We start from the raw sequence: 22,578 nt of genomic DNA on the forward strand, positions 1-22,578 counted from the left end.
GTAAACCTTATCACAACGTAAAAATTCTATTTTTTTTTAATTCTTATCCATAAAATATGAAATCATTGAAAAAAATCAATAATTATTTCATAAATTTAAATTAATAATATTCTATTAAAATGCATTTACAGAAACTGGAATGATTAGTCAGATATTGTTGAGATAAAAAGCATTAACACAAATTTTGGAAAAACAATATCTTTAAGTCCTTCTCAATTACATAAATTAATAAATTTATTGACATCATTAAAATATTTTTTTTAATATAATTTTTTGAACATTTATTTCTATTTTCTTGTTTTTTATCAGTTTCCTAAAACCTCTAAATTCATTCTTTTTTCGTGTATGTGTTAATATATATTTGTCCAGAATCCTGAAAAATCCGGAAAAAAAAATCCAGTGCCTAAAAAATAAATAATCATATATTTTGTGTTAATGTTAGTTATTATTCTTAGCGTTTAAGATGTTCCATGGAATAAGTAAATAATGATAACTCATATTACTAAGAAAATAAGTTTATTATTTCGAATATGTTTGCATTTTTTTTCGTTTATCATAATGTTAAGCTGATTGATCTTCTTTTAAAGGATATTTTTTTAAAAGGATTATTTAATTTACATTTTAAGGTTTTTTAATTGAATTTTAATGAATTGTAAAAAAAACCAAGCACCAGATATTAAGTTCCATGCTAAATTTATATGAAAGAGCAATTTATAGAAAAAATCGAAAAGTAAGCAAAATAATTATTTTACCATTTTGTAGGGTGCACATTCAATTCCCCAGGAAAACAGAGCGGTCGTGGTTGAATGGTTACGATGTTCGCTTTATAAGCGAATGGTCCAGGGTTTGAAATCCATCTGCTCCCAACGGGAAAGTTATGGACTCATTAATGTTTGAATTAAATGAAAACTTGAAGCTCACGGCGGAGTTCGATCCCCTGTCCTTAGGATTGGCAAGCAAAAATGCTTTCCACTTAACCGTGGAACATTGGTAGCTTGAGGAGGACTGAAACTGATATAGTTGAATCCAAGAATCGGAGTAAGAATCAAATTGAATGCAAGTTGAATATCAGAACTCAAACAAGATTGCATGCAAGATTGCAAGCGCAATTGAAATTGAATCTTAAAGATACCACGCTTAAAATTACTTGAGGATACCGTGGAGATTTTCCCTTAATACTCTGAAAAAAGTGGAGCATCAACACTTCCCGTTTTCCAAATCCCTTTCCCTGCCCCTGGTGCGCGGTGGAGATGAGAGCGGCCGGCAATGGATGGCCCAATTATCGATTCCTAGGCAACTTGGGCTTGGACAATCATCACATCACATGGTGAATATCCAGTCTACTTGGTTTAGGGTCCCATACATCGCTATTGAATTGTTTGAAGTTTCGATAACTAGTTCAAAAGTTATGTATAAAAATGTGTTTTCTCATATGGTTAGGTAGTCGAGAGACCTTTCCAACGAGTCTACAATATTGAAGATCTGACAACCCTGTCTCGAGTTATAAGTGGTCAGTAGCTGTGTACTTATTTTTCTGGATCTAAAAAAATAGCTGAAATATATGTCCAAACCACTCATATTACCCATTGTTCGTAAAAAGTGAGGATGGCATCAACCACATAAATGGATTAAGTTAGTTTTTTTACAATAGTATTGAATAAAAAAGCAAAACAATCCACTTTAACAACCCCTGTCTTCCAACCTTGTCTGAATTTCAAATTTATTTTTTTTCAACTTTTCCACCAACTTTTTAAAGGGTCACTTGTAGAAGTTAAGGCTTGGTTGACACCCTGTAGGTGTATTACCCTACTAGTATTTTTTTAAAATTAATTTAAGACACATTTATATTCATCAACTTTTCCTAAGGCACAATTTTTAAAAACTTTATTGCGTTAAAAATTAAGATTTCGAAATTGGTACCAAATAAGTGGCAGAAATATAATTTTCAGCACACAAAACTTATTTTTGCTGGATTTCCTCGTTCTGGTGACTTTTTGTGCTTATAATGTTAAGCTTATGTTGAGAAACCCAACAACTCTAAATTTGAGCCAGTCTAAGCACCATCCTTCAGTTCGTAGCTGAACAAGCAGTGTGTGGAAAATTGTTGCTTCCCAGGAAACTCATTTATCAAAAAAAGGAGAGAGTGAAACGGGCTATGCTAACAAGACTCAATTCAATTGCAGTAACTTTGGGTCACTGTGTCAGTAAGGGACGAACACGTTTCCCACTCGTAAATTCAATTAAAAAGAAATGTATTTTCTCGGAGATACTTCTCTGCCTAAACTTTTCTTCTAAATTAACTCAAAAAGCGTAAAATCTAGTGATTTACTCAGCTTTAATGCAAGCAAGACAAACCCAAAACGAAATCACCCTCCCCCCTCTTTCAAACAATTTCACTCAAAGTTTTTCCACCGGATAATTTCAAGGGGAATGTTTTTCTTCGGTGGTTTTTGCGCTGGCACACGGTGGTCACGAATTTTGCCCCATCGCCATGAGCTTGTGACAGGTCACCCACACACCAATCCTCTGGTTGGATAAAGTTATAAAATTAATTTAACAGTCGCTGGATTCTGCCGTCACCCCCACGTGCCTCATTTGAATGGGAAAAATCATAATAATTAAATTTCATTTTTTCCAGCCGTCACACACTCACACAACCACACACACTCTGTTGATTTTGTGGTTGTCTGGAGCGGCCTTTTTGAGCGAATGTGTTGGATGTGTTTTCCTAGTTTTGCTCCTATTTGGTCACAACGTGGTGGAAAAAAAGTGCTGACCATTCAAATTACCATAAAACATGTACTAGAATGAATAACTCATGACACTTGGCTTTCTGTGTGTGAGTGGGCGGTTAAAATGTGTGAGTGTGGGAGAGTTGGTAAATTGCTCTAAGCGACTTATATTAAAATTCCAGCTTAGACAACCTCATGAATAATTATGATCGATGGGAACGAAATTATAAACATTGTGGCATTCTGGCAAACGCTCATTAGAATAGCTGTGATGTTTGAATTAATAGTGACTGTTGATACACTGACCGTGCTGCAATATTTATGCAAAGTGGGACATCTAATGAAACTTTAATGCAACACAATCTGTTTAATTGTTTGTATATTTTACAGATATCAACGCTAATCAGATTTCTTTGAAATTGACATCTTAAAAATCTCTAGAAATTCAAATCTTCAACTCTTCATATTTCTAATTATTGATTTTGCTTTGGTTCTGGTTTTGGTTCTACAGAAAATTTAAAAAAATCCGCTCTGCTAATCTATCCCTGGTCCAAATCCAAACCTTTGCGATAATTAAAATTACCATAAATTAGCAACGAATTCATAAATCAGCCCCCCAAATCTCGTCCAACTTGTTGCCTTTGATGAATTTGAATTTTAAATTTCTCATTATGACGCCGGGCTGTTCATCATCAACGCAACACCCTTCCCCAACCCCTCTCTATTACACGTCCCCATCAATCCATTTTGACTCTTGATGATGCTGATGAGAGTCCTGTGCTCATCAGTTGAAAACATCGCTGCCCAGCTCAACCCCTCCCCAACCTTCTGCAAACTACTCCATCAGGTTAGCTCGACAATCCTGGCCTGCGGTTCGGTTCCATCAATATTGGATTTAATCCACTTAAAACAGCCGCAACATTGCATGTGGCGTGGTTTCATCCCCGTTGACGTACGCACACAAATTTGTCCAGCTGCAGGTGCAATCAGGGTGATCACATTTTAAAAAGGACAAAACAAAATTTTCAATGTGTTGATTTCAAACTTTATACATTGAGTTGTGAAAAAAAACAATCAACTATTTAATAAAAATCTCCAAAACAACATTTTCAGAGCACATAACGAACAATGCCTGTTTTTTGGGGGGGGAGACACGTGCAGGCAAACATAATTGAATGGCCACACTCAATTATAGGGTAACATGTTGAACATGGATTGAATCTGTCCCCGGGCCCACTAATGGTCAACTCAAACACACACTCATACACAGACTCACACAACCACTACTACTACTAACTATGCTTCCCTAGGTAGCAGAATCTGCATTGAAATTGGGATTTACGAGATTTTACATTATTTTCGATAATCATCGATGGAAGAACCAAAACCCAAAGCGATGATGTGGGTTTTCCAGGGCTTAGAGTAACGGTGGATTGGGGCGGCCTCTTTTCATAGTTCATTTTCTGCATGAGGTCCCCTGGAAAACATTTGTTACTATAAGCAGGGTTGGTAGTTTGATCTAATTAGTCTTGAAGATTTAAAAAAAAAATACATACAACAAAAATAAACCAAACATAAAACATAAAACATAAAACATAAAACATAAAACATAAAACATAAAACATAAAACATAAAACATAAAACATAAAACATAAAACATAAAACATAAAACATAAAACATAAAACATAAACATAAACATAAAACATAAAACATAAAACTATAAAACATAAAACATAAAAACATAAGTATAATAAAACATAAAACATAAAACATAAAACATAAAACATAAAACATAAAACATAAAACATAAAACATAAGACATAAAACATAAAACATAAACATAAAGCATAAAACATAAAGACATAAGACATAAAACATAAACATAAACATAAAAAAAAACATAAAACATAAACATAAAACATAAAACATAAAGCATAAAACATAAAACATAAAACATAAAACATAAACATAAAACATAAAACATAAAACATAAAACATAAAACATAAAACATAAACATAAAACATAAAACATAAAACATAAAACATAAAACATAAAACATAAAACATAAAACATAAAACATAAACATAAAACATAAAACATAAAACATAAAACATAAAACATAAAACATAAAACATAAAACATAAAACATAAAACATAAAACATAAAACATAAAACATAAAACATAAAACATAAAACATAAAACATAAAACATAAAACATAAAACATAAAACAGTAAGCCATAAAATCAACATTTCAGTGGAAAAACTAACTTAATCCACCTATATGGTTGATGCCTTCCTCATTTTTAAGTGGTCATAACTCAAGACAGGGATGCCAAATCATCATTGTTGTGGACTCGTTGGAAAGGGTTTTTGATTACCTAACCAACGATGTGTCGGATGATGGATCCGGACATCGTTTACATACATTTAAGTGAGATCCGGCTTCAAAAATGTATATAAATATCACTTAATTGATCACAACTCGAGACAAGGTTGCCAGATCTTCAATGTTTTGAACTCGTTGGAAAGGTCACTCGATTACCTAACCAACGATGAATTGGATGATGGATCCGGGCATCGTTTACATACATTTAAGTAAGCCGGCTTCAAAAAAGTACATAAATATCACTTAAGTGGTCATAACTCGAGACAGGGTTGCCAGATCTTCAATGTTGTGGACTCTTTTGAAAGGTCTTTCAATTACCTAACCAACGATGTGTCGGATGATGGATCCGGACATCGTTTACATACATTTAATTGAGATCCGGCTTCAAAAATGTATATAAATATCACTTAATTGATCATAACTCGAGACAGGGTTGCCAGATCTTCAATGATGTGGACTCGTTGAAAAGGGTTTTTGATTACCTAACCAACGATGTGTCGGATGCTGGTTCCGGACATCGTTTACATACATTTAATTGAGATCCGGCTTCAAAAATGTATATAAATATCACTTAAATGATCATAACTCGAGACAAAGTTGCCAGATCTCCAATGTTTTGGACTCGTTGGAAAGGTCTCTCGATTACCTAACCAACGATGGGTCGGATGATGGATCCGGACATCGTTTACATACATTTAAGTGAGATCCGGATATATGTGAAAACACATTTTTATACATAACTTTTGAACTAGTTATCGAAACTTCAAACAATTCAATAGCGATGTATGGGACCATGAACCAAGTCGAATGCAACCGGTTTGATCAAAATCGGTTCAAGCAGTGCTGAGAAAACTCAGTGAGAATTTTGGTCACATACATACATACACACACACATACACACACACATACACACACACATACACACACAGACATTTGTTCAGTTTTCAATTCTGAGTCGATATGTATACATGAAGGTGGGTGTTTGAGCTTTTAATAAAAAGTTCATGTTTAGAGCAGGATTATAGCCTTACCTCAGTGAGGAAGGCAAAACAAATGTAAAATGCACGCCGTAACAGTTGTATTTCATTAATAAGTTTTTTTAAATACTAGTTTTGAAAGAAAATCATATTTTTTGCAATAATAACATTTTGCATTACTGCGGTGTTGAACATTTTACAGGAAAATGTATTCAAATTCATTTCAGTAGATTACATGTTTTTTTCAATCAAAAATTTGAAGTTTTTTTCTCCATCAATATTCTATTTTTTATTCTACTATTTGAGAAAAAATAGTTTGCTCCAATTTAACATCAAATAAAAATTAATGTTGCACAAATTAGGCAAATAAAAAACTGTATCTTTTGAAGTAAATTGCTATTTGATTTGGTGTCTTCGACAAAACCGAAAAATTTTACACGGAAAAAAATCATTGTTTATTTGATCGAATTTTGTCATTAGAAATTTATTTAAAAAAAACATTTTTTGTTAAATTGTATTGTACGTATTAAAATGCAAAAAATGCCATCTATCCAAAATAAAATTCAGAGTTGGCTAGAAATTATTAACCTTTCAATTTTTCAGAAAAAAGTCATTTCGGAATAAGATAGCTCAGCATCTTACAGTTCGATTTTCAAGGTTTAAAAATGATTCTTTTTTTAAATTTTTGGCACTTTTAAATAAGCCTTGTACAAATTATGTTTAACCCCTTCCCGCCCAGAGAAAAATCGAGATTTTTACGTTTTCCTACATTACTCGTAACTGGATGGACCAAATTGGACAAAATTTTAGTGGTTATTAGTTAATATTCTATATTAAAAAATGCAGGTTGAAGCTGGTTGAAAAAATGAATGGTAACAGAGAAATTTAATTTTGAATCCAAAAATTAGTGGTGCTCTGAAGTAACAATGGGCGTTAGAGGGTTCAAGTTATTGTCCCCATACTTTTAAAATGTATTAACAATTTTTTTTAAACTTCAAAATGTAAATGAAAATTTAAGGGATATTAGCTGAATACATTCAAAATTTTTCTGCATATTGTATCATTTATAGCAAGTTTGGAATTATTAAAAAAAAAAGATATTTTAAAAATTTTCGAAGCATAGTTCTGCATTTTTAAACTAAAATTTTTGTTTTCCTTGAAATTAAACATTTTGTAAACTATTGATTGCAAAACAACTAAACTAGTGTAAAATGCATTTAAATCACTTTTTAGCAATTAAGCCGTTTCGATTATTTTTTGGATTAAACAATTTTGAAATAAATTTCAATGATAAGAGCAGATAATTTCACTTTTTTTAAAAAAAGGCCGTTGCAAATATTTTTTAAAATTCGGTTTGAAAAATCAGGGCCAAATTTTTTTTTCGAAATATTTTAGAATTTTAAGGGAAATAGAAGTCTAACCATCTGAAAACAATTAGAAATGCATTTTCCTGCGTTTAAAATCATATTTAGCATACTTGGATATTTTGAAAACTAATGATTGCAAAACAACTGGGCAGGTGAAAAATGCACTTTAAATCACTTTTTTCATTCAAATGTTGAGACCATGGCTTGTTATTTCAATATTTATATATTTTTTGCCCCCCCCCCCCTCTAGACCCTGATCAGAGTCGAGGGACATAAACTTCAAAAAATATTTGCAATGGCCTAAGCATTGAAAATAACATAAAACTGGCTATAACCTGAAAACGTTGCACTTTTTCAAAAATTTGCTGTCTTTTCAGTTGCAGATTTGATTTAACAATAAAACATGAAGTCAGATAATTTGTTGACCTTTGCAATTGCTTTTTTTTTGAAAATTAGCCTTTTGCCTTCCTCACTGAGGTAAGGCTATAATCCTGCTCGAAAAATGAACTTTTGAAAAACAGCTCGTAGACCTATATTCATGTATACCTATCGACTCAGAATCGAAAACTGAACAAATGTCTGTGTGTGTATGTGTGTGTGTATGTGTGTGTGTGTATGTGTGTGTGTATGTGTGTGCGTATTCACTTTGGTGCTCAAAATTCTTGCCAAGTTTTCTCGGCACTGGCTGATCCGATTTGAGTCAAACAAGTTGCATTCGATTCGTTTTGGTGCCCCATAGTGCACTATTGAATTGTTTGAAGATCCGATAAGTAGTTCAAAAGTTACGTATAAAAAAGTGTCAGAGTTGCGAATCAGGTGCTGAAATTTTGATGCCGGATCTCACTTATCTATATGAAAACTATGTCCGGATCTATCATCCAACCCATCGTTGGTTAAGTAATCAAAAGACCTTTCCAATGAGTCCAAGACATTGAAGATCTGGTAACCCTGTCTCAGGTTATGACCACTTAAGTGATATTTATGTACTTTTTTGAAACCAGATCTCACTTAAATGTATGTAAACTATGTCCTGATCTATCATCCGACCCATCGTTAGTTAGGTAATCAAAAGACCTTTCCAATGAGTCCAAGACATTGAAGATCTGGTAACCCTGTCTCAGGTTATGACCACTTAAGTGATATTTATGTACTTTTTTGAAGCCGGATCTCACTTAAATGTATGTAAACTATGTCCGGATCTATCATCCGACCCATCGTTAGTTAGGTAATCAAAAGACCTTTCCAATGAGTCCAAGACATTGAAGATCTGGTAACCCTGTCTCAGGTTATGACCACTTAAGTGATATTTATGTACTTTTTTGAAGCCGGATCTCACTTAAATGTATGTAAACTATGTCCGGATCTATCATCCGACCCATCGTTGTTTAAGTAATCTAAAGACCTTTCCAATGAGTCCAAAACATTGAAGATCTGGCAACCCTATCTCGAAATATGACCACTTAAGTGATATTTATGTACTTTTATTAATGCCTATGCTATGTCCGGATCCATCATCCGACTCATCGTTGGTTAGGTAATGAGTTTTTCCCATGAGTCCAAAACATTGAAGATCTGGCAACGCTCAGTTTCAAGTTTTGACCGCTTAAGTGACATTTGTGTAATTATTTTTATTGAGAAATAGATGGAATTTGTGTCCAAACCCATCATATCACCAAATGTTGGTAAAAAGTGAGGAAGGCATCAACCACATAGGTGGATTAAGTAAGTTTTTAATTTAAAAGCCTGGTTTCAACATTTGTAAACAAAACGAATTGCAACATGCTTTTTTCATTATTAAAGTTATGCATCCATCAAAAATTTAGGAAATATCAATTAATTTATGAAAATATATTTTTCTACAATTATACGTTTTCCACCGATCGCTGTTTCAAATTCTTAATTTGAGTAGAGATTAAAGAGTCTAAATTGATTTAAAAATGCATTTAAAAGCGTTGTACAATGCATTCAAACCGTTTTCGACTGATTTAAGAAGCTTTTTCAATAATCAAAGTGCAATATTTGCCCATTGATTTACTTTTGCTTACAAAAACTTCAACAAAATTTTTAATTGCCTAACTTATGCTATAAAATGACTTCTTTTGGCATACTAAAAAAAATCAGTCAGAGTAAACACATTGGTTCAATTTTGTACAAAAAATTGATCAGCTTAACAACCCTGCATGTATACCAAAAAGTTTCAACAAAAGCTTCGTCATATTACACACACCTGCATCTATTCATTATCCAGCAGCAGCACTGCTCGGTTCAATAAGTTCCAGATCCCCAGCCAACCCCACCACTCTTTTCACGTAAGTTTTCCCCAACCCCGATTCACCAGCCCATAGCCAGGAAACATCCGGCCCCCTAATTAGACCGAATTAGTACGGTTGAATAATTCAATCAAATTTATCGAGTAGGTAATTAGCACTTTCTCATCTGGTTGTGTCTGTGTGCGAGTGTGCAAGTGTGAGTGCATTTAACAGCTCTTCGACTTCATCGTTTCACTCCTCTCGGTGGGTGAATGAAAAGTTGCAAGCCAAATTAGCCGAGCTCTTTCATTGGGTCCGGGCCCGTTCCACCACTGAGTTAGAGTCGTGTTCCTTCAGGTGAAGCCAGCCGTCTTGGGCCACACAATTGTCGTTTGCAAATTACCTTCGATTTGAATTGCTGGCTTGAGGGTGGCGAGGAAAGGGGAGTGGGGTTTCTAAACGACAGGTGCCTAATGACTTTCCGCAGCTTTTATAACCCATTCAAATGGCAGGATTGATTGCCTTCCTTTTCCTAGGTTGAATGCAGCAGGCAGTAATCCCCCGGGGGTGGAAGTCTTTAATTACAGTAATCAACGCTGAGCAGCGTGCAACGGACCCACCCCAACGCAACGAAAATTGATTGCCGTTACAGTGTTTATGATAAACATATTACGGTGAAAGCGGATTTCCACCACATTAGATGTGTATCAATTCAATTATCTGGCAATATTGACACAGTTTATTCATTGATTGTTTGTAAAACGTGGAACGGAGGAAGCTCCGCGAGATAATCTGGCTGATGATGTTGAAGTAAATAGAGCGAATTTTTCCCCTCTCGGAAAAGCTCCTCCACCACGTGGAATGACAGAATGGAACTCTATTTATATTTGAAATATTTTATCAGCCGGAAAAATACCACAATGGGGAATGTTTTTTTTCCAAGTCCGCCTCCCACGCAACGAATATAAACGTTTGGAAAATTGTTGTTTGAAAAACAGAAAAAAATAACGTTTTGCTGTGATCACGCACTGTGTGGTGTTATTTTCGTTCATTACACCATATGAATACGAAAATGTTTAGCATAGCTTCGATGGTACACGGTACAAGCATCGCACTCATGAATGAATGCGCTTTGTAAGTCAATCGGAATGAAACCATGCTGATTGAAAGGGCCCATGTTTGTCGACAAATCGAGTTTAATATTTTTCATTGTAATCGCATGGAAGCTTCAAAAGTTGCTACAGGGGAATTTAATGTTCGTTTTCATTGGAAGTGGACTTTAAAATGTAATTTTAAATGGTTACAAATATAAATTTCTGGAAAAAAGGAAAACAACTGGGTAATTCTCTACCAACTCACACGAAATCGGAAATTGTTGCCCCGTCTCCTCTCCGATTTGCGTGAAACTTTGTCCTAAGGGGTAACTTTTGCCCCTGATCACGAATCCAAGCTTCGTTTTGACATCTCGTGACGGAGGGGCGGTACGACCTCTTTCATTTTTGAACTTGCTAAAAAAGAGGTGTTTTTTAATAATTTGCAGCCTGAAACGGTGATGAGATAGAAACTTTTATGTCAAAGGGACTTTTATGTGAAATTGGACGCCCAATTTTATAGCGAACTCAAAATTCCAAAAACGTATTTTTCGTTGAAAAAACACTTAAAAAGTTTAAAAAACTCTGCCATTTTCCGCTACTCAATTGTATTTTTTTTGACATGTCATTATTAGAGAAATTCAATTTACTTTTCGAATCTTCATTAACCCAGGAAAAAAAAAAAGATTTGCAAAGCAAAAATCAACAGGAACAAAAATATTTATTTGTTTTATTCCAATATTTACAAAACCTTTGAAGCAAGAATTAAACAGATATGCAATCATCACAAAGTCACTCTACACCCAAAATTCAGAATCGAGATAATCGTTCTCTCAAAATTTATTGAGGGCTCTGTGCCAAAATCGATAGAATAATGATACCAACTCACACCATCATAACAAATGAGTTCATTCGTTAGTTGAATCAATAAATCTCCAACAAGTGTCATACATCGACTTCTGACTTCTCCATGGTCACCAAGCTGTGGTGGCCGAGGCAGCTAAGTCATTGGATTGGTTTGTCAAAGGTCTCTGGTTCGATTCCCGTTGTCGACAATTTGGTTTTTTGTTTGACGGATGAACTTTTTTTGCAAATGAACCTCGAGAGAATAGTTCTATCGCCCATCTCGAGCTGTGTTCTCTGCGTCCGTGAATGGTACCACTATTCTCTCGACTCGAGACCATCATTCTCTCGGACTAGCGCTGCCAGTTTTGGGTGTACTAAAAATATTTGTGTTTGAGAAATATATTGTATGAGTCAGTTTCAATATAAATTTCATCATGAAAATTGCTAAAAATCGAAAGATTTACGTGCATATCCATTAGGGTGACAAAAAAGAACAACTTTGTCGAAGACCGCAAACCTATTCGAGTTAACAACCCCCAAGTAACAAGCAAAATGCTTCTACTTCTTAGCAGGTTTTATAAAAGATTTAAAATTTGCTACTCGGTGTTGTAATGATATTGAACAAAACTTTAAAGATTTACGATAGAAATCTCTTAAAAGTATCTTCAAGAGCACTTTAGAAGCATGACACATAGTTTTATGCCACTCTTCGTTGTTTGACTTGAAGTTATCCCAGAGAGGTTATTTTTAAGACCATTTTACATTGCCAAAACTGCCTTAAAACTGAACTAAAACTACTCCGTTTAATGAAAGCATAATTCAAGAGTCTTTGAACTTGATCTGTCAAATCACTGAATATTCGTACAGTCAGTCAGTTTAGTGACCTCTCCGACACGCAAAATCGGCACGACGCATCCGGACCAGAATTAGGCGTTTCGAGAATGGAGAAAAATGTCCCGCGGAGTGCTAGTGTTTTTATTGGTTTCGTGTTGATTACTGTGACTAAAAATGTTCGTTATTTCAACGTTTTTTTTCCCTGTGATTTTTTTTTCGACAGGTGCTGGCCGAAGAAGCCCACCCGGTTGAGGAACTGGATGTCGGTGTGTCCGGCGCCCAGGGCAAACTTTCGTCGGCCTCTACTGATGTGGAACGCGCCGAGGCTGAATTGCCGTTAAAGTAGCCAAGGCTCTCGTCAAGGCTGTCGAAAAAGGTGCGAGCAAAACACCAACCTGCCGGTGAATCCGTGTCCAGTACCCGTCCTTACATTTAGATTCAAGTGCAAGATCAGTGTTTTCTTCAAAAATCGCGGCCGTTCAATGAATAAATAAAAAGATTTGAAAAATAATTAACGCCATTGTTTTTATCCAACGACAAAAAAGCATTTCCAAAAATCTTTTTCGGATCTACCTCCTGCAAACAAATATGTGCATGCGCTACGGTCGCAATACTACGCGTTTTACTCTGCGATAAAACCGCATTAAAGCTTATTGCAGTCTACATGTTCTTACTTAATCTTGAACAAGAGCTTTTCAAGAAACATAGCTCTAATAACTGCTTTGAGTAAGAGAGAATAGATTTGATGAGATCAGCCATATTAACATGAAAAAATAACGCCCAAAAACGGAAGCCATGTTGAATTTTCTGCTGATGTAGAATTAATTGTTCCATTAAAAATTACAAATCATAGTAATTTTGAAAGATTCATACCTTCGATGCATATTTTTTCGAGGCATCTAAGAAAATTGATCAGTGAAATTTGTATGGCAAGAATTTTACGATAAAAATGGCTGCGTAAAGTCACAGTTATATTTATTTGATTATTATAATATAATTATCGGTGTAAGCTTAAGTTCATCGGCCATTTGTGAATTAATTTCGAAAAGATTAAATGGATTTCACGAAATAAAATTCAGAACTGGGTTTTCTTCGACAAATCTTTTTTATCATCAACGAGACCAAATAAGTTTAAGTTCACTTTATTACAGTCTTGAAGATCTCTTCTATGTTGTTATAAATTTTTGAAGCTTGAGAATAAGTTTAAGAATAGCAATAAAGAGCATTTGCAGAGTATTGTAAAAATCAACGTCAAAGTTGCTTAGTTTCAAATTACTCCGCATAAACGCTCTTGATAACCTCCTAAAATAGTCCACTTTGCTCTTAACTCAGGTTTAACGCTGATTTATTGTTGTTCTGGAGAAAGTTTGGCTTTTTGATATTTTTTGGCTAAGATAACTTGAATCTATCTTTAAGAAAGTAAAAAAACTTAAATTGTTACTTGGGACCCTTATGTCTTATTCACGATTTAAAGAAGACGTTTTTGTATGAATTTTTTTTTCAGTAATTTCAACGATAAAAAGCAACCTTAATCTTAATCTTAACCGATTTCACTCAAGGAATCGAATAAGGGGAAATCTCTGATGATTTTTTTTATTGTCACCCTAAAATTCATCCAACTTTGTATGAATACAGCGATGCCAGGTGGCCAGAAATTTCTGGAATATCCATTTTCTGGAGTAACAGTAAGTCGAAGGGGGGCGCTTCGCTAGGAGACGGTGATTTTAACGGAATTGCAGACTGGATTTCGCATCTCGCGTGCTTGGAAGTTTTTGACAGATGGAGGTGGAGGAATCCTCCGAGGAGGAAGATTTTCGTCCCGTCCGCGGGAATCGGAAGCGGAAGAAGTCCAGCGAGGTCACTGGAATCGGCATCGAAGGAGAAAAAGTTGAGAAGACCCTGCTCAACAACAACAAGTTCAGCCCGTTAGCGGATAACAAAACAACAACAATGCCAGCCCAACAGGAGGAGGACGCCCCGGCGGTTCCACCACCCGGCCAGTCAGGTAAACAAAAGCAACCACCTTTGGTGGTGAAGAACACCACGGATTTTTACAAGCTCGTGGCGATAGTGGAAAGTTGTAAATTAGGTTTCAAACCGATTTACAAACTAACCCGATTTGGAACCAAGGTGACCTGCTTCTCTGTCAAAGATTTTGACAAGTTGCAAGAGCTACTCAAGAAGAAGAAAGTGGAATTCAACACCCACGATCGGCGGAGCGAACGCAATCATCGGGTGGTTCTTCGTGGTTTTCCTGATGAACTGAAACCGGACGAGGTCAAGTACCTTCTGAAGAGGGATCTCAAGCTGGACGCGCTGGAGGTGCATATCATCAAGCGCAAGGAAAAGTCCACCGTGGACGAAACTGCGTACATTGTGGTCTTCCCCAAGGGATACACCAATCTGAAGAAGCTCTCTGCAATGAAAGTTGTGGCAAGCCCTATCATCCGGTGGGAGGCCTACCGGAACAAGCGGCGGAACGTGACCCAGTGCAGGAACTGCTTGCAGCTGGGTCATGGAACCAGGAACTGGCCTGAAAGGCAGGTGCAACAACTGTGGGGGTCCCCATAAAACGGACGAGTGCAAAGTCCAAGAAGCCGAGCCGAAGCGGTGTGCCAACTGCTCTGGAGCCCACGAAGCCACGGACCGCAGCTGCCCTAAGCGTGCGGACTTCATCCGGAGGCGCCAGCAGGCGTCGAAACCGAAACCGCCGGCAAGGAAGGTGGAGAAGCAGAGTCCAGCAGTTCCGGCGTTTACGCCGGCGGAGTTCCCTCCGCTGCCGGGCGCAGTTCTGGACGGAAAATCCAAGGATCGCCCTCGTCCCGCAGGAAGCAGCCAAGGTGGCCCCCGAGACGGTGGAGCCACAGAGAAGGAAGCCGGGGAGGTACTCTACAGTTCGGCTGAGCTGTGGGGGATTTTTTCCGAGTACATCGGCAGGTTCAAGACCGACCTGCAAGACCCGCTTGGACCAAGTAACCCTCGTCAGTTACATGATCTCCAAGTATGGAATTTAAGGAGTTTTTTTTTTTGTTATTATATATTGTTTTACTGATCCTCGGTCCCAACCTGGTCACAGCACCTAAAAGGACCTAATAAACATAAGTTGAGAAAAAAAAAGACTGGATTTCGCCATGTGATGTGATGATTGTCTAAGCCCAAGTTGCCTAGGAATCGATAATTGGGATTCTCACCACCATTTTTTTTTATATTTTGTCTCGGGAATTCCTGGAATTGATAAAAAAAAAACAGAATTTGGTCTGGAAATTCAATTTTGGTAGTGCACAGAATAAATTGATAACTCTTGGGAAGAGTTGTTGTACTTGATTGTCTTTTGAAGTTATCGACATACAGGGTGACGAACTTCCTGGAAGTCAACCAAAAACTAACTTTGTTGGATGACGTTGTAGGACTTTGGTGTCTTCGGCAAAGTTGTAGTGGAGTAACAATCATGATAGTCTGTCGAAGGCGCCAAATTTGAAGCTCTTAATCTTAATTTTCAAAAGTTGTCCAAACAAGCACTTGTTTAGGTGATACATAACTCAAAATGTTAAAATTTAAGCGGCCTACTATGTTCTGAAGAGAAAAAGCAAAATGCAGCAAAATGTGTTGAGCCTTCATTGAAGAGTCATAACCATTTTTAAGTGATTTTAAGCCTATTTCCAAGTTGCTATGTTTTCAAAATGGCGCATTTTGGCGCAAAACCGAATAATGCACCTGAAAGTTGACACTTTCAACCTCATTTCCTGAAAATATCTCCGTGTCTTTCGGTGTCTATGTTTTGTTATCTCGATTTGAATTTGACGGTTTTTTATCGAATTATTTATAATTTTTACGCGGAATCTAATTAATTCAAAATCGTTTTTTTTTTTGGTGATTGATCAAAATACAATAAGTTCTTTTGAGGTGCAAAACAGCGTTTTGGAGTTCCTTTCAGGTGTGTGTTACATCACAATCCATTTTGGAACAATTTTTACTTTTAAATAAAGGTGTCACCAAGAGTAGAAAAATTAAGAAAAAAAACATACTAAAATTTTAAGGGAAAGGGGATGGCAAAAAGATAAAGCATAAAACAAGATCACAGTTTTTTATCCTTCATAGATGTGCTTGATCATGAAATCTTATTAAAAACGTGGCAATATTCGAAAAATTGGTTATTCTGATTTTTATGGAAAATACATTGTCTATGAAAAAATAAAAAAACTTTCTAAATTGACCAATTAGAAAAGGAAATACCTGATTTGAAATGCGAACAATTATTTATAATTTTAACTTACATTATTTTTGGACTTAACATGTTTTTATTCATTAGTTTAGAATGTTTGTCATTATTTTAGGCACAATAGTAAGCGGTATTGACTTAAAGATAGTTTGTAAAATATGTTTCATGTAAAACATGAGCTTCTAAATTTATCAAAATTTTTACATTGACTCACATAATTTTATAGACGATTTCAAGGAAATTTGTTTAGCTTGGTCATGTCATCAAAAAATAATAAAATTTTTAAAACGAAACTTATTTAATTTTAATCACATTTGATTAAAATTTCAGGTTCATTTAAAATCCAAGGCACTACAAAGAACAAAAAAACATTTTTATTGTATTTTAAGATATAGAAAAACTGCTGTTCTTGTTTAGATCAAAGTGTAGATTGTCATCAACTAACAGTATTATGCGATTTCCGGGATTCAAAAAAATATTTTTCCCGTTTTCCGGGAAATTAAAAATCCAGGAAAATTGGACGCCCTATCGTCATGTTAGTATTGATTGGAGTTGGACGATTTTTGGGGCGGTATAAGATCTGGGATACGCTCTAACCAAGCGTTGCGACCATTGGCCTAGTGCAGGCCTGCCCAACGTCCGGCCCGCGGGCCGGATCCGGCCCGTGAAGCCATTTCATCCGGCCCGCGACGGCTTTTAAAAATAGTTCTATGACCGGCACCTAACGCTGATCATGAATTATTAAATAAAAAAATTGAGTGTCTAAATAAAAAAAAATAATGTTGAGATCATTTTTTTTGCGATATAACTTTGATTTGGCTTTTTAATTTGAAACATTTTTTCTTTCGATTGCATCATGTCGTTTCTTCATTGAAAGTTTCAGAATCAACCAATAAACTGTAAAATGGCGCAAGATAACGAAATTACCCATTTTGTAAAAATGTTAAATGAAAAATGTTTCGCTGTCTACAAATGCACAAAAGACATTTAATTTAAAATTCTATAATTTGTACCATGTTTACTGCAAATTGAAGTTTGTTTTTTGAGGAACTTGATGAAAATTGATTTTTTCAATAAGTGAGTAAGCAAAACAAAGTATTTTTTTTTAGTAAATTTGCAGTGATAAAGTTTTGTTTGAAAAAGCTTACAGACAGTAATTATAGTCGTACTGAAAATAAAGATTGCTGCAAAAAATTCTAGAATTTAAAAAAAAGTCCAAAATAAGTAAAGAAATCAGCGAGCAAAAATATATTTTTTCATAAGCAATTACACAAACAATTTTAAACAAAAAATAATAAATCAAATAAACAAATTTTTGAAATTTATCTTTGTTTATCTTTCTAAAATCAAGGTAATGAACTAACACTAGTTTGTTTATTGATAGGACACATAAAAAAACAAGCCGGGTCTGGTGGTTTAGTGGTAAGCGTGGTAGCCTCCAAACCCCAGTATGGCTTGGGTTCAATCCCAGACGGACCCGGTGACATTTTTCGAGACGAGATTTGCCTGACCACGCCTTCTATCGGATGGGGAAGTAAAACGTCGGTCCATTAGCGTAAAAGAGGTTTTGAGTGACTCAACACACATAACCTTCGGATGCATAGAAATGAGCAAAAACTTGCAACAGAGACCACAAAAGACCCGGGGTTCGTTAAAGTGGATTGCTTTGCTTTTTACATAAAAAAAAAAACATTTAAAAAGAAACTCTAGACTTGAAAGAACCTTTAATTTAAAAAAAAAGTTTACATTTTCAACTTTTATCTAACTTTTGATCCGGCCCGCCACTGGTTTAGAAAAGTCAGATCTGGCCCGGCGAGCAAAAAGGTTGGGCACCCCTGGCCTAGTGTATTTAAGGTTTATAGTTTTATTCTAAAGACGAGCAATGGGATGCTGGTGTCAAGAAAACTCCCGTTTAATTATTTTGGATTTTAACCATTAATCTCAAGACAAAACGTACATCTAAGCAATCAGATTGTAAAATTAGTGATTTGTTGTTTTATTGAGTACGGCAACTTGTTAGTGTGGACTTTATATCAAGTCAAGGAAGCAACTATCCGGAAATTAGTTCGCTTAAAAAGTATCAATTTTGGTTCATCACAAGCATAATTAAATAAATCTTTTTTAAGTCACATTTTTTATCGATTCTCGATTTAAACACCCCCATTTCGCTGTGTAAATCAAGAATATAGTGTATAAAATAACATGCGGCTTTCATTGAAACTTCCGGATTAAACATCATTTAAAATTATGAATACAGGAATTGCGACAAACAAAAATTTTCTAGTTCTTGACGTTCAACTCAACAGCGTTTCTTCGCTTCTAATCTTAACGTACACTGACAAAATTTTAATTTAGCTGACTTAAGTTTCAAAATTTCCAACTAAACTAAAATTGACTAAAAAAATCTAGTACACGGAGAAAAAAGTGTTCCAAAAATCGTGAACAAGCGCTCATAAAATTGGGAACCACCAGGGTTGTTAAAATATCAAAATATCACCTCTCAGCAACTACAATTATCTCGCCTGAATATTCATGCCTCAAATACAACTGCTCTTCTCTCTTCATTGAAACTCTCAGCGCCGAACATAGCCGAACACGTTTTCGTGTTTACCCACTCGCGATTGACATTTTCCTTTTCTCTCTCATTCTCGCTTCCACGATCACCCTACCGCAACAGCGTTTAACCACAAAAGCCGCCACAAAACCAATTTTGCAAACGCAGTTTGAAGGGGCGTCATGCGTGGTCGGCTCTAATCGCCATCTCGCGTTCTCTCATTGCAGTTTTCGGAGAGGTTGAGAGACTCAGCGGTGAGAGCGCATAGTCGAGGAAAAGGGAAGGAGTGATAAAGAGAGAATGACATCGCTGGGAATCACGAGACACAGGAAGAGGTCTCACAAGCTATAGTGACGGCCGCTATACTCTCGGATATTTTTGGGGCAGAGATAATCTATTGATAGCTTTTCTATCACTCTTTTGCAACACTGGGAACCACTAACAAAGTGTTCAAATCTCGTGGTACGTTTTTGAAAAATTGTTCCATGGAATTTGAACAATTTCGTCATGGTTCCCATTTGCATGAACGCTTGTTTACGATTTTTGGAACTCTTTTTTTTCCGTGTAGTAAGTGCAGCAAATCCTTTCCTCGGAACTTTCAGATTTAATCACGCTTTATCACCTCGTTCGATGTAAACACATTTCCAGAAAATGTTTACCAACTGCATAATTGATACCTCAACTCTCGACTTTCCCGAATCCTCGATAGTCAAGTATCCTTGCTCGTTCATCACAACATGTTTTCATTGACCATTCACTTTCAGACTTTCCCTCCAGTAAGTAACCACAATCTCTTGGGGGAGGATTCCCCCAATCAAAACCCCCCATTCCCCGGGGCTTTGAAATGCACTTGAATCGTTTGCCATGATTGGCGCCTGATTGATGATTCCACCCCACACAGTTAAAAGAGCTTCCAATTGCTTCTCAACCACACACACTCCAGAAAGCCGAGTTTATCAGAGAGACCCGAGTTTGGAGTTGGATCAAACAAGCACTCTTACCTTTTCACACACACACACATTCGGGTGCAAAATGGAGCTGGCTTTTTCTCCGATGCACTTTATCCTCATTTGGTGCCCAAGCTGTGCTTGCGGGTTGTGCGGTTTTTCCGGACTGTTTGTATCGTCGTCGTTGAGAAGATGGAAATTGCTGCAATCGTTAGAAACACTCACTTTTTTTTATTTTTGCTTCTTCTTTTTTTTTTGGGAAAGTGGAGGTTGTTACACTTTTTTTCTGGCTTTATCTAACACGCTTTTATCGGCTGCCTTTTTTCCGGTGGACTTGGCCACCTTTCGGGTAAAAAACAACAACAAAACTGCTGCAGCACACCGTATTGCCTCCCACCCCCCTTCACTGCAACAACTAGGTTAAGCACACAACAAACACAAGCTTCAGGACGATCGGAGGATGATGATGATGCTACCTCGCGCGCGGGCACTGTTTTCTTGCTTTCTCTTCCTTTTAATGGTGGATAAACACAATTTTGCACTGGGAGAACAGAGCAATGCTTTTGGTGCACTTTTTTTGGAGCACTCTTTTTTGTTGGCCAAGGCAAAATCGACGCCTTCGGCAAGCACAAATTTCACAATACAGAGGAGGTCGTCGAGAAGCCACAGAAGACCACACCGAAGGTGGGCCTTAATCTGAATGCCACACTTAATAATTCTGGCTAAGTGCCCTCACGGGAGTTGAACTCGTGCAGAGCTCCAACTCGGATCGATTTTTTCCTTCAATAAATTTAATCCAATAACTGATTTATCTGTGTCGAGCGCAAAACTTGCCTCGTTCCGAGATAATCCTGGGACCCCCTGCGGGTGGGTTTTCCCTCCCAGCTCCAGGAAATAAAGCGGCTCGAGAAGGAGGGGGGATTCTGCTCCTACCCCAACCACCTTAAGCTATCGAGAACCTGCTAGTCTTACGACAAGCCACGTGGACTATTGTGTGGCTTCGCCTTCGCTGCTCTCGAAAATTGGAAATCGTCGACGATTCTTGGCTTATTTTTTTTTTTTTGCTTTCGCTTTTTCAATTTGGAGCTTCTTCAGTCCTTTTTTCACACACAAGGACACAATCACACACAGCGAACGGGAATCGAAGGATTCAGCTGAACTCCTCACAATTGGCAATTTAATATATTTATTTTATCTCTTTCAATTTATAACAATCGACTCACGTGTGCCGAAGGCACACAAGCACACTCACTGAAACGTAGGAATGCCAATATTTTTATTTGTGATTTTTCCTTTTCCAACTCCAAAAATCGACAAATTTTCTTTCCTTCTTCAAACCCTTTCAAGGGTGCCAGCAGCGAACTTCCGAAAAAGTCGTCGCACGCCAACAAAACCCTTCAAAAAAGGTCACCTTTTCCACCCAAAACTTCCCGGACGATCAGCAAAACTCCCCAGAAAACCTCGTAAACTCCGCGGCGTAACAATTCCGTCGAGAGAGCGAGGACGCACGCTTTTCCGCAAAGAAAATCTCCAAACGTCACAGAATCCGGCGAATAACTGGCGAGAGCCGGCCGCCGCCAGGATGCTGGAAGGTCTCGACTCGCTCGTCTCTCTCTCTCTCGTGAAACCCAAAGTCCCGCTCAAAGAGAGCGAGCTTCGTGTTTCGGAGGAGATTTGGTGAGCATGCGCAGTAAGTGACGAACCTGCCCCCGCCGCGCTGGAAGTCGCGTTCCAGTCGGGGCGAGAGACTTGGGCAACCTTAAAGTCGGGTTTTTGTTTCGCCGGAAGAAGGTCAGCTTGAAATGTTGGGGGGGGGGGAGGTCGAGTAGGGTAGGAACCAAAGACAAACATGAGCTACCACTGTTGGAGCTGGTTGTTAGCAAGGGAGCGTGGAGTTGCCGCTGATGATGGTGGTGATGATGTTGCTGAACAAACATGGAGAGGGCCGCCAACGGCGGCTAGTAGCAGTGGGAAACTGATATCGGAATAGTTGGGTCGAGGGGAGTTGGGATGTTTTTACGGATCGGTGCATTAGTGGGACAGATTGGGGTGGAGGGAAATGGAGTGAGGGAGAGGGCGATTTGATAGTTCGGGTAATATTGTGGAACAATGAATGTTTATAGTGAAAGAGCGGAGAAAGTTTTTTCATTAATTTATTAAAGGGTAGCCAATGAATGCTTTAAAATACAACCATGATTAAAAGTCGAACGTGTAAAAACTGAGAAAAATAAATTGCTATTTTTAAGTTGAACCAAAGCACAATTTGTTCAATTTGTGAATTCAACAAACGTTAAATTAATTTTGCTGAAATATGCCAATAACAAAGGTTAAACAAATTTAGCTCTGACTAAATAAGCTAAAATACTAATGTC

General features: G+C 36.9%; 1 long non-coding RNA gene across 1 annotated transcript in view; it reads right to left on the reverse strand.

The window, feature by feature from the left end:
• Window positions 1-21,749, reverse strand: part of LOC119767677 — a 229,223-nt gene extending 207,474 nt beyond the window's left edge. The window contains exon 1 of the long non-coding RNA XR_005277646.1: window positions 20,261-21,749. This is a non-coding gene — a long non-coding RNA (uncharacterized LOC119767677). The remainder of the gene's footprint in view (window positions 1-20,260) is intronic.
• Between the last annotated feature and the right edge of the window lie 829 nt (window positions 21,750-22,578).

This window comes from Culex quinquefasciatus, chromosome 2 (assembly GCF_015732765.1).
Source record: "Culex quinquefasciatus strain JHB chromosome 2, VPISU_Cqui_1.0_pri_paternal, whole genome shotgun sequence".
In the NCBI taxonomy this organism is placed as follows: Eukaryota; Metazoa; Arthropoda; class Insecta; order Diptera; family Culicidae; genus Culex; species Culex quinquefasciatus.